Genomic DNA, 19,416 nt, shown 5'->3' on the forward strand with positions numbered 1-19,416 from the left:
CGCCAGACCAGGTTTTTACAGGATGTACCGTCGAAGGGGAAAAAAGAGAGTGAGGGATGGAAGGGGGGCACTGCTCCAGCTTACACACATCACAGTGTCTGGTGGTCGTACATGTATATTTGATCACTCCACTCTTGGCTTTCTTCGCTTTAATGGTGGCAGTCTCGCAAGGGGAGTACAATTCACCATGAGTTGTCATGGGTTTCATTTGCATAATTCAAGAAATGCTCTGTTTATGTGGTCTGCTGCTTTCTTGCACCATCCTGAGATGGGCTTTTTTTCTGGACCATAACTCGAGGAGCATTTCTGTATATATCACCCGATTATATTTGCAGCAATCAAGCCCCATAATTTCCTAAATCCGGTGATGCAATAAATTTCTGCAATCAGATTTATTAAAAACACACACGCAGATGCAAGAGTGTATTTCTAGGGTGAACTCTTTAATCTAACATATGTATGATGAGGCCCGGCACCGTGTTGAAAGACCCCATTTGTCATCGCTAATATGCATTCATCTTGCACACACAATGAAACACTTTTACCATTAGATAATGAAATAAAAGTACTATTAACCCGCTGCAAATCCTTTTCCCTGTAAGAGACGAAATGCATGGTAATTGTCTTATATCATGTCTGAGTCGGTAAATCTGCTCTATAGCAGTTCACCATAGCACCATAAACCTTATACCCATCAGAGGCTGGAGAGCCTACCCCAAGCCCAGCATAAGTGTCTCTGCCTATGGTGCCTTAGGGAAAAATTGGCAGGGGAATTCTATTTCTGGAAAATGTCTAACCTCTTTGGAGAACCATGGAACTAGAAGACAGAAGGTCAAGGCATAAAAGTAGCAATTAAAATAGAAGGGCAAGGGAATCAGAAATGTGGTGCTCTCCAAGGTGCTGAAGTCAATTCTATGCCAGAGCAGTAGATACACCAACTTGAAGGTGCAGGCTTTTCTGGAACAAATGCTCCATGGAATTTTATGCCAGGTGAAGAAGAAGGTATCATTAGAGAGGAGAGCCAGAAACAGTTTCTGACAGTCCACCAAAGTGACAAAAGAAAAAAGGGAGACTTCTGATTTATCATCATTTAAAAATAATTATAGTTTCCAATAAAGAAACTACAATCAACCACAACCAAAATATTGAGTGATGAGGGAGAGATCTGCAGCAAAAGGACTGATCAAAGGTAGATAAAATTCAACCAGGTGGTGCAGCCAGGTGGACAGAACCTCACTTGGCAGCAGAGAAGGAACTGGAGTGCCATGGTCAATGTGAGTTGTGATAAAATGCTCACAGTTTTCCTTAGTTTTTCTCATCTCTCTTGGAGACAAAGATGTGATTGGTCTGCAGACCAAGCAGAACTGGGACTTGGGTTGACATCGCTTGGTTTTGGATTAGCATGTATCTGACATGTTCTAATCTCTGGGACACTGCCCCTCCCCACACCACAGCAACCAATATACCTGGTTGGTGTTAGACTTGGACCCCTCAGTTAAAACATCAAACCCAGGCTCTGAGAGGAAATTTCAGAGCAGGATAAGACCAATGATTTGATGTTTGTACCAGACAATTATGCTGTGTGACTACACTGAGTCCCTTCACCAGAACCTCCCAGGCTGCTGGTGGGTATAAATCTGTCTGCTGCATCCACACTGCAGACACGGCAGAGGTAACATCAGGCCAGGAATGTTGGCAGACCCCCAGCCCCAAGCCTACTGTAAGCCCAGCCTATGGTGTCTTACCCGTTGAGCCGCTGAAGAGCAAACAATGTCCGTGTTCTTCTCAACTTTGCCTACTTCTAATGCTCATCCTTCAACCCTGAATTCTTGCCACATTTCTATGGTCAGCTCACTAACAACAACATCATCAATAACAATAATAGTAAATAATAGTCATAATTACCATTCATTGGGTGCTTACATGTATCAGGCACCATTCTAAGCTCCTTACATACCTCATCTCATGTAATAAGTACATGAATGTGTCTGTTAGGTGATTCACAAAGGGACTAAGAAATAAATTACAGTCAATTCTAATAATTCAGGTGTGGATTATCCCCTTGGTGGATAATAAAGGCAAAATTTAATGCCCGGCTCTTCATAGGACTTCTGCTCCACTTTCCCACTAGCGGGGGGATGTTCAGGGAGCTTATTTTAAATGCTATAATTGTATAAACCATCAAGCACAGTACCAAGGGCTCAATAAATGTTGGCTGATATTATTCTGTTATTTAGATAAACTGAGAGCTCAGAAAACATCTCAGGTCTCACCAGTAGATCAGTGATTCTAAGAGTTCTGGGTTTCACAGGTCCATAAAAATATCACCAAAGAAAGAAAAAGGAAGACCAACAGAGTATGGCCAAGTTTTACTGCATCAAAGAAAAACATTAAAAACAACTCCCTCTCACCCTAAAAGATAGGATATTTGAACGTTAACAAAGCAGGAGGGCCAATAACAGAATCAACAAGAGTCTTTTAAAATAAATATACTTGGGGCGCCTGGGTGGCTCAGTTAGTTGGGCGTCTGACTCTTGACCTCAGCTCAGGTCTTGATCTCAGGGTTGTGAGTTCAGGCTTAGCGCTGGGCTCCATGCTGGGCATGGAGCCTACTTAAGAAAATAAAAAATAAAAAAATAAATACTTACAATAAAAAAGCTCACAGCTTTATACTTATTTTGAAGGAATGGAAAAAAACTCTCATAAACATAAACCAGTACTGGTCTGAAGCTGAGTTTTAGAAGCGGAGTTTTAGAAATGAGTGTCTGAGCCACTACTCACATACACAGCTAGCAGGGCCCTCCTTTGATGATCAAGCAGAACTCGGTTCCTCTCCCACCCTGGCCCTCAGCCCCCAGCCCTAGGGGAGCCATGATTAACACAGCCCCAGACTTTGGACCAGGCCCAGGCCGGGAGGAGACTCATCTGATTAACCTGCCATCAGCAGCAGACAGACAGCCCGGAGCCCGGCGCAGACCATTCAAATAATGATCATCATAAACAGCCCATTTGCAACTAAAAAGAAATAATTTTAATGAGCTTGAAGCAGATGATGGATGCAGCTGAGGCTCGGGCCAATGCACAGAGAAAAAGGAAGCTGGGATTGAGCTGCACCCTGGACCAGGAGCAGCAGGAAGAAACTGGGGTGGGATGGAAAGGCTCTTCTTGGGAAGATGGGATCTACAGCTCTGCTGCTTCCCCACCATAAGTGCCCACTGCCCAGCAAGTACCCCTAGCTTTGAGAGGTTCTGCCACCAGTGTGCTGGGCAACCTTGAGACTTAGACCTCCAAAGCACTGAAGATCTTGGAATGTATGAACCAGAAGGAAACTTTGGGGTTGTCCAGTCCATCATTGCCCAAACTTCAACCATACACACCCCTCTGGCAAGCATTTTGCCTACTGATATTCCACATGAATTACTATTTAATATTTATCTTCAAGTTGACTCCTATTTCTCTCTTTTTGATTGAGACATGTATAGCTTTAAGTTCAATCTTAAGACTGAATTTTAACACCCTGGCAACCATGGCCCAGATCAATAATAGAATGTTCATGTTCCTAGAACCTTAAAAGGCTACCTTGTGTCTCCTTGTGAGTACATCCCAAAGGTAGCCATTATTCTGACCCTAGCATCATACATTAAGTTTGCCTGTTCTCGACCTTCATAATAACCGCCCCCCCCTTTTAAGCTAAATAAGTACATTTGAAAAGGACACTTTTTTTTCCCCACTAGAGAATCCTAGGTCATAAACAGATGGCAGCCATTGAAATAAACTACAATGAAAACAAAGCACTGCTATTTGTCTTTGTTATAAAAGGAGGTTAGTTACCAAATGCTAGAGAGACGTTAAAGGTAGTGTAGCACCAGACATACTTTCTTCTTGTTAGGAGAAGGAATGGAAGAGCACTGAGAAGGAATAAGTAATCCTGTTGACATGAGTCGATCCCTCTAAAGCCAGGTTTACTAACTGCTTACAGTATTCTCATGTCCAGGAGTCAGTGTATGTCCCACACTTCAAAATTAACTGAATCTGATTCTGCTGTCTTAAAGATGAGGAAACTGAAAACACAGACAGCCTAGACTAGACTTAAGTCACACAGCTGCTTAAGAGGTTGGATTTTCTCAGGGAGAAAGGTGGGTCTTAGGTGGGGAAGGAAAACTGTTGGTTATCTCCAGGGAGGCAGGTTGAACATTCTCAGTTAAACTCTGTCTCCCAAGCAGGAGGGAAGAGGAATCTTACAAGAACACTTGCTTTTTTGGGGGCCCCTGGGTGGCTCAGTCGTTAAGCATCTGCCTTCGGCTCAGGGCGTGATCCCAGGGTCCTGGGATCAAGCCCTGCATCAGGCTCCCTGCTCCGCTGGGAGCCTGCTTCTTCCTCTCCTACTCCCCCTGCTTGTGTTCCCTCTCTCGCTGGCTGTCTGTCTCTGTCAAATAAATAAATAAAATCTTAAAAAAAAAAAAAAAAAAGAACACTTGCTTTTGAAATTTAACACCTGATCCTAAAGTGTCAACCACGTACAAAACTTCGGGCTAGATGTTATGTTCTCACAGGAGAAACACATAAGACATGATCTGAGTTGTGTATATGTATGTCAGTTCCCCCATCATATGCACACACAGTTCCCAGCTCCAAAGACAACCCCACTTTTGGGGGACTTAGACATGTCTCCCAAAAACCAACTCCAAGAAGACATCTTCTAAAAATAATGCAGTTACTGTTGGGGATCAGGGCTTAAGGAAGTGAGGACCTCAGGTGTCACTGGGTCCCTGTCAGCCCCTCCCATCTTATCCTCTCCTCCTTTCCTTCCCAGCCAGACTGAATTTCTTGCAGGAATCCAAATGCACCAGGGTCTCCCAACCTTATGGCTCCACAGACTTAATTCCCTTAGCCGGGATGATTTCATTCTTTCCTTGTGACTGATCTTATTCATCCTTTTGTCTCAGCTTAAATGTCCCCTATTCCAGGAAGGCTTCGGAGACCCTCCCTTCCAAGTCCACGCATCTCTTTTGTGCTTCTGCTAATCCTTTCAGATATTTGTTTGCCCTTTCAGGAAATATATGATAAAACATTACTGGAGTTTATTTTTTAAAGCCCTAGAACCTTGTTTTCGAATGAAATCTTACACAGAAAGAAGTTCCCTATAGAAAACAAGAGCTCATAGCTAACATTTCTGAGTTCCTATTAGTATATTTATGGTAATATTTATGGAGTGTACTGAGTACTGTATATACATTACCTCCTATAAGAATATGTGGCTGAAGTGATGGTTGAGACTCTAGTCCAGGCCTGGAAAACCAGGATGAGCAGTCACCAACTCCCCCAAACACACATATGGAACTCTGTTTTCTCTTTACTGTAGGGAGATCCAACCAGAGATGTTGGACCCTCATCCATCCATTCACCTGTCTGTCCATCCATCCGTGATCTCCAGTGTGCTAGGCATTAGATAAGGGGGAGGGCAACAATGAACCAGATATAGCCTGTATCCTCCAAGGGCTCAGAAACCAAGGTAGACAAGCTAGGGCATAAATAATTCTGGTAAAAGGGGACAAAGGCCAACATGTTGAGACATTATCTCCAGTGTATGCTTAGAGGAGTGAAACCTTAATAAATCTCCTGTCTTGCCTCTGAGGGGTTATGGAAACTGATGGGGCAAGGGAGAGGTAGAGTTTTACCTACCTCTTCTAATGAAATCACTGTGTGGTTCCCAACTTGGGCAAGGGCTGCCGGTACCCAGTAAGGTGTTACCTAGGATGGAAGCCCTTTATCCCACATCGATCCAATCACCCATCCATTTATCCACTCATCCATCCACTATCCATCTAATTAAACATCCATCCATCTATCCACCCCCATCCAATCATCCCTCCAACTAATTACTGAGCCACAATTCTGTGCCGGGTACAGGTATACAGAAACGAGCCAACACAGTGCCTGTCCTTGAAGAGTTCACAGTGCAGTGGAGAAGACAGGTCGATTCCAACACTGTGTGCCTAAATACAGTATGAGAAGTATGAAGAAAGTACATTTGGAACACAGAGAGCAAGGTGACTTCCTGTGACTGGGGGAAAGGGTCACCAAGATGGGAATATTTGACCTGGGTCCAGAAGGATGTGTGTGTCAGGCAGAAGCTAAGAATCCCAGGCAGAGGGAATGGGATTATTGCAATAACCCCTAACGGGTCTCCCTGTTCCTGTCTTTGGTTTTATTGTCCTTAACATGTATCACTATCAAACACACTATGTATTTCACTTACTTATTTTAATCTGTGACAATGAAAACCCCATGAGAACAAGACAGATTTTGGTCCTTTCTTCCTTATTATACAGTCACTGCCTAGAACAGTTGCTGATACATAGTATGCACTCCATAGGTTTATTATAAAGATCCCTTGAGAACCAGATTGCAAGTAGGTAAAGTGATGGGCACAATGTCTAGGATCTTCAGTGTTCACACTCTCCAATGGAATGTCAGTCCCTTAGGGTGGGGACTGTGCCTGTCTCATTCACAGCTGTAGCCAGGGGTTCTAGCTCAGTGCCAAGTGCATAGTAGGCACTCAATAAACATTTGTGAATGAATGACTGTTAGCAGATATAAGCATGAGAGGTCCTTTGTGGCAGAAGCAAGGTGGGACCCTCTCTGTGCACACCAAATGTCTCATTCTGCATCTCTGGTCCATAGAGGCAGTCAGGGCTTGACCATCAGAGTCTCAGGCAAACAATGAGTAGAAGGGTTTCAGGTGATGCTGTGGGGCATGGTGGGAATGACACCTGCAGAAGGGCCTCAGAGACCAGCTCTAGGAGGAGGCTGCAGGGTGACCTGGGATGGAGGGCACATGCCGGCCTGCCATGAACAAGGAGACAAGACGGATGGCTCTGCAGCCTGCCGAGATGGATAACTGAGCCGCAGCTGAGAGACAGCCCGGTTACCAGAGCCATCCATCACTCCCTGCACCGTATGTAAATTTCAGATGCCAAGATGCATCAGGCCAATTATCCGAGGCTGGGGCAAGGGGTGGTGCCTAAGAGAAACAGTTCCCTGCCAAGCTAGCTTTACTGCATTCCATCAGCTGGGCTGGGGGTGATAGACAGTTCACATTCGGGTCAAAGAGCCCATTATGGGGAACGTGGCCAAACCTCGAGGCCTGGGTGTGTGGGTGAGGCTGCCAACACTCTTTAGCAAACTCCCGGTGCAGTGATAACAATAATATAATAACTGCCCCATAGAGGGCTTACTACACATATACTAGGTCCATTCTAACTGACACACAAAAGTTCATTTAATTCTCCCAATAGTGCTTGGCACATAGTGGATTCTCTAGAAACATCTGTTGGGGGAGCAAATGAATGGTCTGTGATTCAGGTGCCATTTTACACATAGTACCTGCACAGAGACAAAGCCACTCATCCAAAGTCACATGGCCGGGAAGTGGCATCATGGGGACTTGAACTTATGTCTTTCTGGGTTCTCTCCTCCAGATACTGACAGGGCAAACTTTCCTTGACCTGTCTGTCCTTGACAAGGACTCATGTGGCCTAAAGATCAGGAGCATGGCTGGGCCTCTGTCCGTTCCATCTGTTTGTCCATCCACTTATCCATCCATCCATCCATCCATCCATCCATCCATCCATCCATCCACTTATACTCCTTTACTCAACTATTATTTAAGCACCTACAGTGTTGCCTAGAACAAGCCAGACCCAGATCCTGCCCTCATGGAGCAACGGGTCACAAAGGGAACACAGACAATTACAACTGTAGACCATCAGGCTGTCCTAGCAGCCCTCACAGCTCTGGCTTCCAGAAAATCCAGGTGGCAATTTGCTTCTCATTGGAGGCAGCCCAAGAACTGGCATTTGGCAGGCAGAGTAGGCTCAAGTTTGGACATTCTTGCTTACTGACTCTGTGAGCTTGGGCAGACCCCTGGCCTCTCTGCCTCTAGGGTTCACCGCTATTAAATGGACTCATGGCATCCACTCCCTCTTGGTGGTACAGGCAGGATGAGAGGGTTGTGGCTGGCAGGGTGTCCAGGTTGCAGGAAGTGCCCGGACAGGCTGGGGTGCTCAGGGGCCTCGGGTGTTGCTTGGGCTGGAGCCAATGCCAACCCTAAGGCCCCAAGGGAGTGGCAACCTTCTATGCCCTGGTGTTAGGCTGAGGCTGAGGGCTGTGGTGGGGACACTGTTCTCACCAGCAAATCCTATCAGCCTGATAGAACCATTTCTTATCCTGTCTACTGCTGCCACCTGGGCCAGGCCACTATCATTGCCTACCTGGGTGACCAGAGGAGCCTCCTCACTGGGATCCCGGCTGCCACCCTCAGTCCCTTCCACACCCAGCAGCCACAGGGATGCTGTTAAACCTAAGTCACATCCTGTCCCTCCCCTGCTCAAAACTCTTCCATGGCTCCCATTGACTGGGAGCCAAGACCAAAGTACTCACCAAAACATCACGGCTTCATGTGATTCATCTCTAGCCCCACTTCCTGCTACTTCTGCTTTGCTCACGCTCCTCTAGCCACATGGGGTCCTTGCTGGCTCTTGAACACATCAAGCATATTCCTGCCATAGGGTCTTTGCACTGGCTGTTCCTTCTGCCCCAAATGCTGTTTTTCAGAATTCCACATGGATCTTTCCTTTGCCTCCTCTGGTCTGAGCTCTTATATCATCTTCTCACGGAGGCCTGTCTCATGATCCTATTCAAAATAGCAAGCACCTCCTTCCTACTTTACCTGTCCCTCTCTGCTTACTTTTCTCCATGGCACTTGTTATAGACACATTATGTAGTTACTTCTCTTATTTGTTTATCGTCTCTTTCCACTACCTACCCCCCTCCAATGTCAGCTCCAGAAGGACACGAACTTTGTTTGGATCACTGAGGTATCCCCAATGCTAAGCTCATAGTTGGTGCTCAATACTCGTTGAATAAATGAATGTATAAATAAATGAACAAATGAAAGACAGGCTGGCCAACTCTGGGCCCCAACACACTTCCCCCTGTAGTTGGCCCCCACTCAGTGTCTTGCCCCACCCTTAGGGCCCTACCACATCCCTAAACATAAGGCAGGAAAACAAGCCAGCTCTTGCAGCAGGCAGGACCTGGAGGTGGCTGTCCTTAAGAGAGGATGCCAATCAAACACCTAATTATCTCGCCACGAACCGGGAGCCACATCCGATCACTTCCTCCTGCCCTTGATTGCTGCTTTATATTCTGGAATTCTCAGAATGTAAAACCTCACAGCACCAGGAAAATAAAGTAGCCCTCATTCTGGCGGGTGTCAGGTGAGGAGCCAGGGACCCCTACTGCCCCTCTCTCAGGGCTAACACATCTGGTCCAGCTGGGCCAGTTGGTCAGGCAGGTGCTCTGTTATAAAAGGGGAATCGCATCAAATCATTCATTCACTCCCTCATTCATTTAATCAAGTGTTTACTGAGCACCTACGATGTGCCAGGCACTTGCCAGGGGCCACAGTGGTGGTGACTCATCACATCATAGGAACTAAGCGCTTACTACGTGGTGTCACTTTTCACGTCTTGGTTCATCTCATCTCCTACAGCTGGGGAAAACAAGTCTTAAAGAGGTGATATCACTCATCACAGTCAGGCAAAAGCAAAGCTGGGCCTTGAACCTGAAACTTTCTTCTCCAAACCAGGGGATCACCTCTAAAGTTGGTGCCATTTTCAACATCTTTTCTCAAATTCATTTTTCTGAGTGGCCTCTCTTTTGAAGTAGGGGTGTACTGGGTATAAGAAGGTCTGTGGGAGCCTCAGAAAGCTCTGGAAAAATTTCACTGATGTACAGGGATAAGAGGATGACAGGTGTACAATCCAAGTGGAGAAGGAAGCATTTACGGAGAGCCTACCCTGTGCTGGGTGCGGTTTTCAGAGCCCTGAGTAGCTCAGTGGTGGAAGACGATAGGCACACAAAAGCACGGGCATCCTAAGAGATGTGCGCAGGGAGAAGGCTGTAGCTAACAGAACATGGGTGTTGGCATGTGGGGGAAGGCACCTGAGGAGGAAGACGCATGGGCCAGCGTGTGGAGGGCGGAAAACCCAGGCTGTGCTGGGGAGTGGCTGACCCCCTGGAAGCATGTTAAAGACTCATGGGGGTTAGGGTCAGAGAGCCATGAGATTAAGGCAAAAGCAAATGGGAGCCAGAGAAAACTGTTCAAGCAGAGGAGGGCACTTGCTTCAGGCAACTCTGGAAACCATGATGGCAGGAGAATGAGCCTGGAGACCGGGAGAGCAGACACACCAACTCTTGCCACGGGCCCAGTAGCTGAGGGTGAGTGGGGGCAGCAGGTAGGAGGAAGAGGGGATGAATTTTCAGGACCTACTGGAAAGGAATTAATGCCACTCAGCAACAGGGAGGTTGAAGGCAAGATAGAGGGAGAGGGCCCCCAAATGGGGGCAGCTAGGCATGGTCACGTGTGATTCACACCAGGAATCCTCGGGCCCTACACTAGCTTGTCCCTTAATTTGCTGTTGACTTTGGCAAGTGCCAGACCTCCCACTGCCCCATTGTTTCATTGGTTAAATAAAGGCAACATATCTCGAGGGCTTACTGGGAGGATCTGAAGAAATTTATAGATGCAATTTCTTCCTAAACAAATGGGAGGAATTAGTGTTAATAAATGTCCGGTGGAGTCTAGGTTCGTAAGTGAGAAGATGGAAACATTTTCAAAGAAAAATATCTTGTAGGGGCGGTAAGGGGGAAGAGGGAGCCAGAGTTCAAAGCAAATGCCGCCCCCCCCTCCATTCTGCGGGTGTACCTGACTCCCAGGATCATCCCTGAAGGCCAGCCCTAACTTGGCTGCATTCCATATCCTGTGGCTATTCTTTTTAAGATCTCAAGGTATTTATTTACTTGAGATGCCACCTCCAGAAAGGAGGTCCTGATTGAAGAGGGGCTGCCTGGGCACGGTCACCTGAGGGTCCCTGAAAGCCTCCTACTATTCAGATGACCCCACAACTAAATCTGTCTGAGACTGCCCTGGTACCTCAATAAACAACCTAACTGGCTGTTTCCTGTTCAGGGTTCCAGTCTTATGTCAACACCAAGCCCTGCTGGGTACTAATATACAATTCTTCCGTTTCCAGAATGAAAAGAACAAAATGGAAGAGGAAGAGGAAAAACAACTTTTTTTGGGGAATCAACATCTCTTTTTATCTACCCATATTTTATGAAAATGTTTATTATCAACATTAATGTGAAATTCCCACCAACTGACTTTAATTACCTGAAACTGACTGGGGGCCCCCCGGACAGCCTTCCTGGTGCTCTAAGTAAAGTGACGGACAGGGATGCCCACACGAGGCAGGCACTGATCTGTTGTGGAAAGTTCCAAGATGAAACTCAGACCCTCACTGCAAGATGGGGTGTCCTGCTCTCTCCCCAAACCACAAAAGCCATTTTCTAAAATGACGACACTGCTCAAACCCTTCTCTCAAATGTTCCCTCCCCATACCAGAGAAGACTTTTATCTCCGTACTTTGAGGCATAACAGAATTTCCCCCTACCAACAGACAGAGAGTCTGTACAGAATTGGGTTTTTACTGTATTCACTGACTAAGAGGAAATTCAAGAATCACAGAACGGCCTGACCTAGACTAGGGACTGTGGACATCTTTTCCCTTCTTCCTGCTCATCTTGTCTAATTTCTTTTTCTAGAGCCTAAAGCGGCCCAGGACACAGGACACACATTTTCTGAGCATTGGGCCTAGATGAAGACTTAGGAGTGGGCTGGGTTCGAATCCTGATTGCACTGTCTCTAGCTGGGAAAGCCTAATGCCTGAGCCTCAACTTCCTGATCTGTAAAATGCGGACGCTGCTGCTGCTTTGTGAGCATCGTTGGAGCTGGAGGGATGGGGTGGACATCAAGCCGAGTAAGAGTACCAAGGAGCAGTGTAGAGCACTAGGATTGCAGCAGCCATGCAGCTCTGGGTTTGAAACTTGTCTGCTGCACTTGCTAGCTCTGACTGGGCAAGTCACTGCCCCTCTCTGAGTCTCAGTTTCCCCACCTGTAGCATGAGGATAATAAAAATACTGAATGAATCCTAGCCAAGTATCTTAAATATCTCTAACTTGTCCAGAAATAATAACCGCCCCCCACTGCCGCCTTCGTCCAAGCTGCCACCATCCCTCGCCTGGACTATTTCTGGGGCCTCCTTCCTTCTCTCCCTGCTCTCACCCTTACCTGCTACAGTCCCATTTCCATGTAGCAGCTGCAGTGAGCTGTTCAAAACGTGAATCAGTTCTTGTCTCTCCCTGGCTTGAAACTCTTCCATAATTTATTTGCGATGGGCTTAGATTAGAATCCAGACTCTCCTCACTGGGGCCTACAGGATCCAGCCAATGCTCAAGGCCCTAGCTTTACATGTGTGTGTGGTGGGGGGGCATTGCTCCCCAACTGTAGGCACTTTGAGTTTTCCAATGCACCAGCCTCTCCCCCACCTCAAGAATTTGCAAAAGTCTGTTCCCTTTATCTGCGCTTCCCTTCCCCCAACCCCTGTACCTTGTCAGTGGAATCCTCCCTCTCCCTACTCCCCCCAATTTTAAAGTAGATCCACCCCTTCTTTGCTCCTTTTTCACACAGTATTCATCATCTTTTGCAATGATAAGCTTATCTGCATATTTTACCATGTCAGCCTCTTCTCTAAGACTAAAAGCTCCAGGAGGGCAGGGACTTGGTCTGTTTTGTTCTCTGTATTCTCAGCACCTAGGCCTGTGCCTGGCATACAGCAAAGCTTAATGGACATTTTCTTTCTTTTTTTTTAAAGATTTTATTTTTAAGTAATCTCTATACCCAATGTGGTGCTCGAAACCACAACCCCAAGACCAAGAGTCGCATGCATGCTCCACCAACTGAACCAGCCAGGTGCCCCTAGACATTTCTTCCTTCCTTTTTTTTTTTTTTTTAAAGATTTTATTTATTTATTTTATTTTAGAGAGAGAGAGCGCACACCAGCATGAGCGAGAGGGAGGGAGAAGAAGAGGGAAAGAATCCCAAACAGACTCCGCTGTGAGCACAGAGCCCGATTGCTGGGCTTGATCTCACCACCCCATGACCTGAGCTGAAACCAAGAGTCTGGACGTTTAACCAAGTGAGCCACCCAGGGGTCCTGCCCCTAGATATTTCTTGAATGAGCATTTGCCTCACTGAGTTTCCTTGTGCTTCAAATGAATATAACACATATGAAAGGGCTCTGATAACTACAACATGTTTCACACAAATAAAACAAAGATAACAGTTCCGTAAGAATGAAAAGAACTTACTTTGGGGCCTAGAGGCAGGAAAGGAAGAGCAAGAAGAATTAGGAGGAAGAGGCAAAGAAAAGCAACGGTGGGAGAAAATTCAGGATTAATGAGATGGAACTAGTGGGTTCCCCCAGACAAACCTGTGGGGCTAGTGGTAGGAGGGGGGTCTGGCCTGGCTGACCGGCAAGCTCTCTCAGGTGATTCCAGACCAGCCTGCACTGCAGTGGCGTTCCTGCTGAGTTGAAGTGCTTGTTCCAGAATGGGAAAGCCATCTCTGCCCTCTCACAAAACAGGACACTGCGGGCACCAAACCTGGTATTGTTGTCAAGCAAACTTTCTGAAGGGGAGCGTTGTTCTTTCGGGTGTAGGGGAGCAGATTTTGCCACCACAAGATATGCCTCTTTGGCTTACTGACTATTTTAGGCTGATTATTTTTAAGAAACTGAAGACACAAGAGAAACTCTGAAAACCAAGTAGAAGTTACCCTTTTGTAAGAGACATTTACACTTTTTAAGGTAAATCTCCATATATAAGGGTATCTTCTTTTCAGTAACAGGAAGAGGGGGGAAGACTCTCAATCTCTAGCAACTTTATCAGTAGAAAAGGCAGGAACGTAAATCTGCATAACAAGCTCACTCTCGGGACCCCTGAGTGGCTCAGTTAGTTGGGAATCTGCCTTCGGCTCAGATCATGATCCCAGAGTCCTGGGATCCAGTCCTGCATCGGGCTAAAAACAAGCTCACTCTCCTTTACCAAGTCACCTCCCATAACTGACCCCCTACGCCCACCCCGGACATCTTTTGCCTTTAGCTGAAGATGGTTTTGAAGGTGATGGCTTTGGCCATGCATGGAGTTACTCAGTATTCCAGGGTCTTTCCCATGTATACAGGACATGCACAAGTTATTAAACTTTTGCTTTTTTCCTGTTAATCTCTCATGTCAATTTGATTCTTACACCAGCCAGAAGAATCTTGAAGTGTAGAGAAAAATTTTTTTCTCCTCAACACAAGGAGCCCTCATGCTGCTTCCATTCTGCTCACTTACAAGCCAATGGCATTCATTCATTCTTTCATCAAACATGCATTTGAGCACCTACTCTGTGCCAGGTACAAGGTCACTCACTGCCTGTGTGGTACTAACAGTCTAGCACCTTAGCTTTCATGGATGAGGATGTGAAGTCAGGACTTACACGACATTTATATAGACCTGGGGATCAGGTTGAGTAACAAAACAAAGACAACAATAGAAGCTGATATTTTTCTGCATGTACTCAGTGACAGACACTGTGCTAGGGGATTTATAGTCATTCTTCTTTGAGTCTTACAAGAGTCCTTCAAAAGTGATGTTAATACTCCATTTTTCAGATGAGGGAACCGAAGCTCAGAGAGGACAGGTCACCTGTCCCAGGTCACAGACTTGGTTTAAAGTGACAGGGCTGGGATTTGGACCTGGGTCCTTCTGGCTCCAGGGAACATCCATGCTCTTTTCCTGACCCCATAGTATATCTTGACCTAAATCCCCAGAGGAACTTCTGGTACTTTCCTCTCCATCCCAAGGCACTGTGTACTATCTAGACATGATATTTCAGGATACATGCAGACCTATAACCCTGAGCCCCATGCTTATCCCAACTATCTGTGATTAAAAGAGCTGAACTCTGACATTCCTCAGAAAGATTCATCAAGGACCTAAAACCTACTGAGCAATGATCTTGAACTTCCAGAACTGCACTAACATGGAGGTCATTTGCTTCTTGTGATTATTTAAACTCAGCACATCTAAAGTAATTTAGCTGAAATACAACTACAAATTCAATTCCTCGGTTCCACAAACCATATTTCAAGTGTTCGATAACCACCAGTGCTAGTGGTTACCATATTGGACAGTTCAGATATACATCATTTACATTATCATAGAGAGTTCTACCATACAGTGCTGTTTTAGAACATCTAAGACGTGTGGTTTAGTCCCATGCATCCCATGCCCCCTGCCTGCCATTCATCTCTTCAAACCCCAACAGTTCTCAGAATTCCGACATCAAAACCTGACTGAAACCAGGGACCAAAAATACATACTCAAATCTCAAGAAGATACAACTAAATGCTGGTGAGGATGTGGAGCAACTGGAACGCCCAAATACTTGCTGGTGGGAATGCGTAGTCCAGCCACTTTGGAAAACAATTTGGTAGTTTCTTAAAGAGTTAAACATAAATTTGTCTTATGACCCAGTAATTCCACTCCTCTACCCAAGAGAATTGAAAATATATGTTTACACAAAGACTAGTACATGCAAATTCATAGCACTGCTACTCACAATAGCTAAAAAGTGGAAACAACACAGCTATGCATCACTGGATGATGAATGGATAAACAAAATGTGGTCTATCTACACAACAGAATATTATTTAGCAATAAAAAAGAACAAATACTGATACCTGTAATAACATGAACAGTGGAAACATAATATTAAGTGAAAGAAGCTGACACAAAAGACCACATAGTGTGTGATCCTATTTATATGAAATGGCCAGAAAAGGCAAATCTATAGACCCAGAAAGTAGATTCATGGTGTCCTGGGGCTAGGAGTGGAATCAAAAAGTAATTGCAAGGGCACAAAAGACCTTTTGGGGCAATGGAAATGTTCTAAAACTGGATTGTGGTGATGGTTGCACAGCTCTATAAATATTAAAAACCATTGAAATGCACATGTACAATAGGTGAATTTTATTGTATGTATAATATACCTCAATAAAGCTGGCTTTAAAAACTCAAAAGAAAACAGAAATATGTAGGGAAAGCTATGTTTAGCTGCCATTTATAATCATACAGCTCATGGGAGCTTTCTTTTTGGAGCCCTCTTCATCTTTGTACTGGACCATCATGACACTTATGGGACCACCATGACAGACATTTATGGACAAGTTACTGGGTGTCAGGCTCCATGGTTAGCATTTTACCTGAAGTGGTTACTAATCTCCCTATATCACAGACAGCAAAACTGAGGGCTCAGAGAAGGTACTACCCTGGCTTAAGGACACAGAGTGTGGCACAACCAGGGTTCAAAATTGTGTCTGTCCTGCCTCTCACAGTCCACAGGATGCAGTAACCAGTTCTCCCAGCAATGCTGGTGGGAGCTCAGAAGAACAAATTCTATTCCATGCCCTTGAAACCTTGAGCAGGTGGCTGGTTTCTCTCCCTTGTGTCACCTGACACTCTGCCAGCCAGGACCCATGGGGTCAGTTTCAGATTATTTCCATTCTAAAGCAATGTTTTGTGCATTTCTTTCTTCCTTCCTTCCTTCCTTCCTTCCTTCCTTCCTTCCTTCCTTCCTTCCTTCCTTCCCTCTCTCTCTCTCTCTTTTCTTTTCTTTTCTTTTCTTTCTTTTTTCCCCCATAGGGGTTTATAAACTCTGTCTTTTCTGTATCAGGTTGAAACTTAGAATACAGGTTGTAAGCCAACATGCCAGGCATTTTTCTAAAAATAACCCAAATTGGTTAAGCCATTTTTAAGCGACGGAACAGTCAGGAGAGGGTAAAAAAAAGTTGTTGGGCAGGAGGAGGAGGGAGGAATTTTAAAGGTGATTTCAGAGGCTTTTTTTGAATAGCTTCAAACTAAATTTAAAAAAAAGGTCTTGTCTGAACGAGAGGAACGTGGACCAGTGGCTGCAGTTGCCAGCCATAGAATGGTACATGGATTTCTCTGGTGTTTGGGCCTCAGCCTGGTTCCTCAGAGTGGGCATTTCAATACCCCTGTGTATGGGTCTCCAGAACATCCCATGTAGAAGGGTGGGGAGGAGAAGTGGGGGTAGGGGTGGGGAGGGGAATGGGGCAGAGAAGAGGACCTTCTGCAGGAGTTGGCAGGGCATGGGAAGGGAGGATATCCCAAAGGGCAAACATAATCAAGGCTGGAGTTTGCTGCTTTCTCTTAGGCAAGACAACCTAGGTGCTGAGGGTCTTGCCCCATTAAGTCAAATTCTCATTTGAATGCACATTCATCCAAATGTGCTGAGCAGTTCCCAGCAGAACTCATGGAAGGCAGGGTCCTGGCAGGTGGTATTAAGGAGTGGGGAGGGCATGGCAAATGGGACAAGTGTCCCTATGAACGTGGGCAGAAATACTCAGCTCTAGTTGGTGCCACATGGGATTGTGGGCCCAGTAGGGTGAGAGAGTCTCATTCGACAGAAGAGCCCGAATCCAGATTTTTAATTTGAAAATCTCCCGATTTTTAATTGTTGGCAACAAATTCAGAAAAAATTTTAACAATGCAGTCTGTGCCAAACAAAACAGATTTACTGGGGGATTTGGACCTTGGCCTGCCAGTTTGCAAACTCTGGTCTAGCCTGTTAATTACATGGGCTGGAGAGAATAATAACAATGATGACTTACGTCTATAGTGTGCTTGGGATATTCCTGGTCCCGTGCTAAAATAACCCTGTGAGATAGGCTCCATTATTTCCTTTTTAAAGAGGAGCACATGGAGGCATAGAAGGGTTGAGTCATTCACCCAAGGTCACTCAACGAGGTGTCAGGGTTCAAGCCAGGAGTCTGGCTCTAGAGCCTCGCTTTAACCACGAGGCGATTGCAAGCTACGTGGCCATTGGTGTGACATGTCCATGCCAGATCAGAGACCCCTGGAGACGAGGCGGTCCTTAACACTGTCCAGATTCATCACTCTCATTTTTTATCAGCCCAAAAGGTTGGGGAGGAGCCCAAGGCTCCTACATGCAGGATGTAGGTTTATTTCACTGTCCACTCCATCCTGGCTGCCCCAGGCCCAGGTGACCCTAGCAGATCTTCAGGAGGATCTATGCAGCTTTTCAGATGGGCATCCCCAGTTTCTGCGTGCTGCCCGTGGGAGCCAGCTTCCCTCCCATCCCAACATTCTACGGGGGTAGGGGGCTGAGGCTAAGCCACAGGGTAGGGCTGACCACTAACTCTGCCCTCCAGCCAGCATGAGGCCCCCAGGCCCAGCTGGCTCACCACCCCCACACCTCCAGTTCCTTCCTCCCAGGATCCCAAACAAGGAGCGAGTTCACAGCAAAATGCTCATTACCATTTCCATCCCGCCTTTTTCTAGCAGATGTGCGGCCATTACAATAGCAGGGAGAAAATAGAAAGAAATTTCAGAATTTGTTCTCCAAAGATATTCAAATTAGTTAATCAAGGGGCTTATTATTGCTTTGCCTCTCCCCCCACCCAGCTATCCATGAGGATAATTGATCAGCTGCTAATAACTGATTATACTTCACAAGTGTTTTCTTATACCCATTACCAGCATGTTTAAAGACATTTTGTAAAGTTCTAATTATTTCAAATTGTTCCACTGTAGAAAACACCTTTGGAACAGTCAGTTGTTGGCTGTGCCAGGGATGCCTGTGCAGGGTCAAAGCGTGTTTGGAGGCAATGATGCACAGCCTGGAGAATCCCATACCCTTCCTCCTCTGCTGGACTTCTGCATCCCTCCTCCCTCCCTCCAATCCATTCTCTATGAGGCCACCAGGATGCTGGCCCTCGGCCATCATCCCTAAAAGACAGGCCAGCTCCAAACTCCTTCGCACACACTTCATTCATTCATTCATTCATTCACTCACTCACTGATTCATTCACTCACACTTGTCTTCACTCACTCATTCACTTTTTCATTTAACACAGTAGTTCTCAAACCTCTGTTGTCTCAGGACCTGCCCCAGTGCAGGGAGTTTACAGGGGTGTCCCAAAGGAAGAGGTGGTGCTGGCCCTGGAGTGTGAAGAGGGGGGCGCCCCAGGTGGAGAACAGGGGAAGCACATTACAGGCAGAAGGAACAGCAAGTCCAAAGGCCCAGAGGTGAGGAAAGGCACAGCAGATTTCAGCAGGTGAGAAGAGAGAGATGGCAGTGAGCGTGCCTGAGCATCCTAACAATACAGTAATAACACTGACATTAAGAACAGCAGGTAGCTACACATGTCCACTATGGACCGGACACCTTCTTAGCATCCATGTAGCCTCCCCAATAGACCCACTAGCGAAGCACTACCGTTACCCCTGCTATATGGCTGGGGAAACTAGAGCTCAGGCAAGTCAGCACTTGCCCAAGGCTGGCGACGTTCAAACCTGCACAGGCTGGCTTCAGAGGCTGGTGTCCCGGCTTCTCTGCTGTTTGTTCGCGAGGGGTGCTACTGG

At 46.1% G+C, this 19,416-nt stretch overlaps 1 protein-coding gene across 2 annotated transcripts in view; it reads right to left on the reverse strand.

The window, feature by feature from the left end:
- CUX2 (cut like homeobox 2) overlaps nt 1–19,416 on the reverse strand; it is a 257,661-nt gene that overhangs the window by 100,218 nt on the left and 138,027 nt on the right. The window lies entirely within an intron of this gene.

This window comes from Ursus arctos, unplaced genomic scaffold (genome assembly GCF_023065955.2).
Source record: "Ursus arctos isolate Adak ecotype North America unplaced genomic scaffold, UrsArc2.0 scaffold_34, whole genome shotgun sequence".
Taxonomy (NCBI): domain Eukaryota; kingdom Metazoa; phylum Chordata; class Mammalia; order Carnivora; family Ursidae; genus Ursus; species Ursus arctos.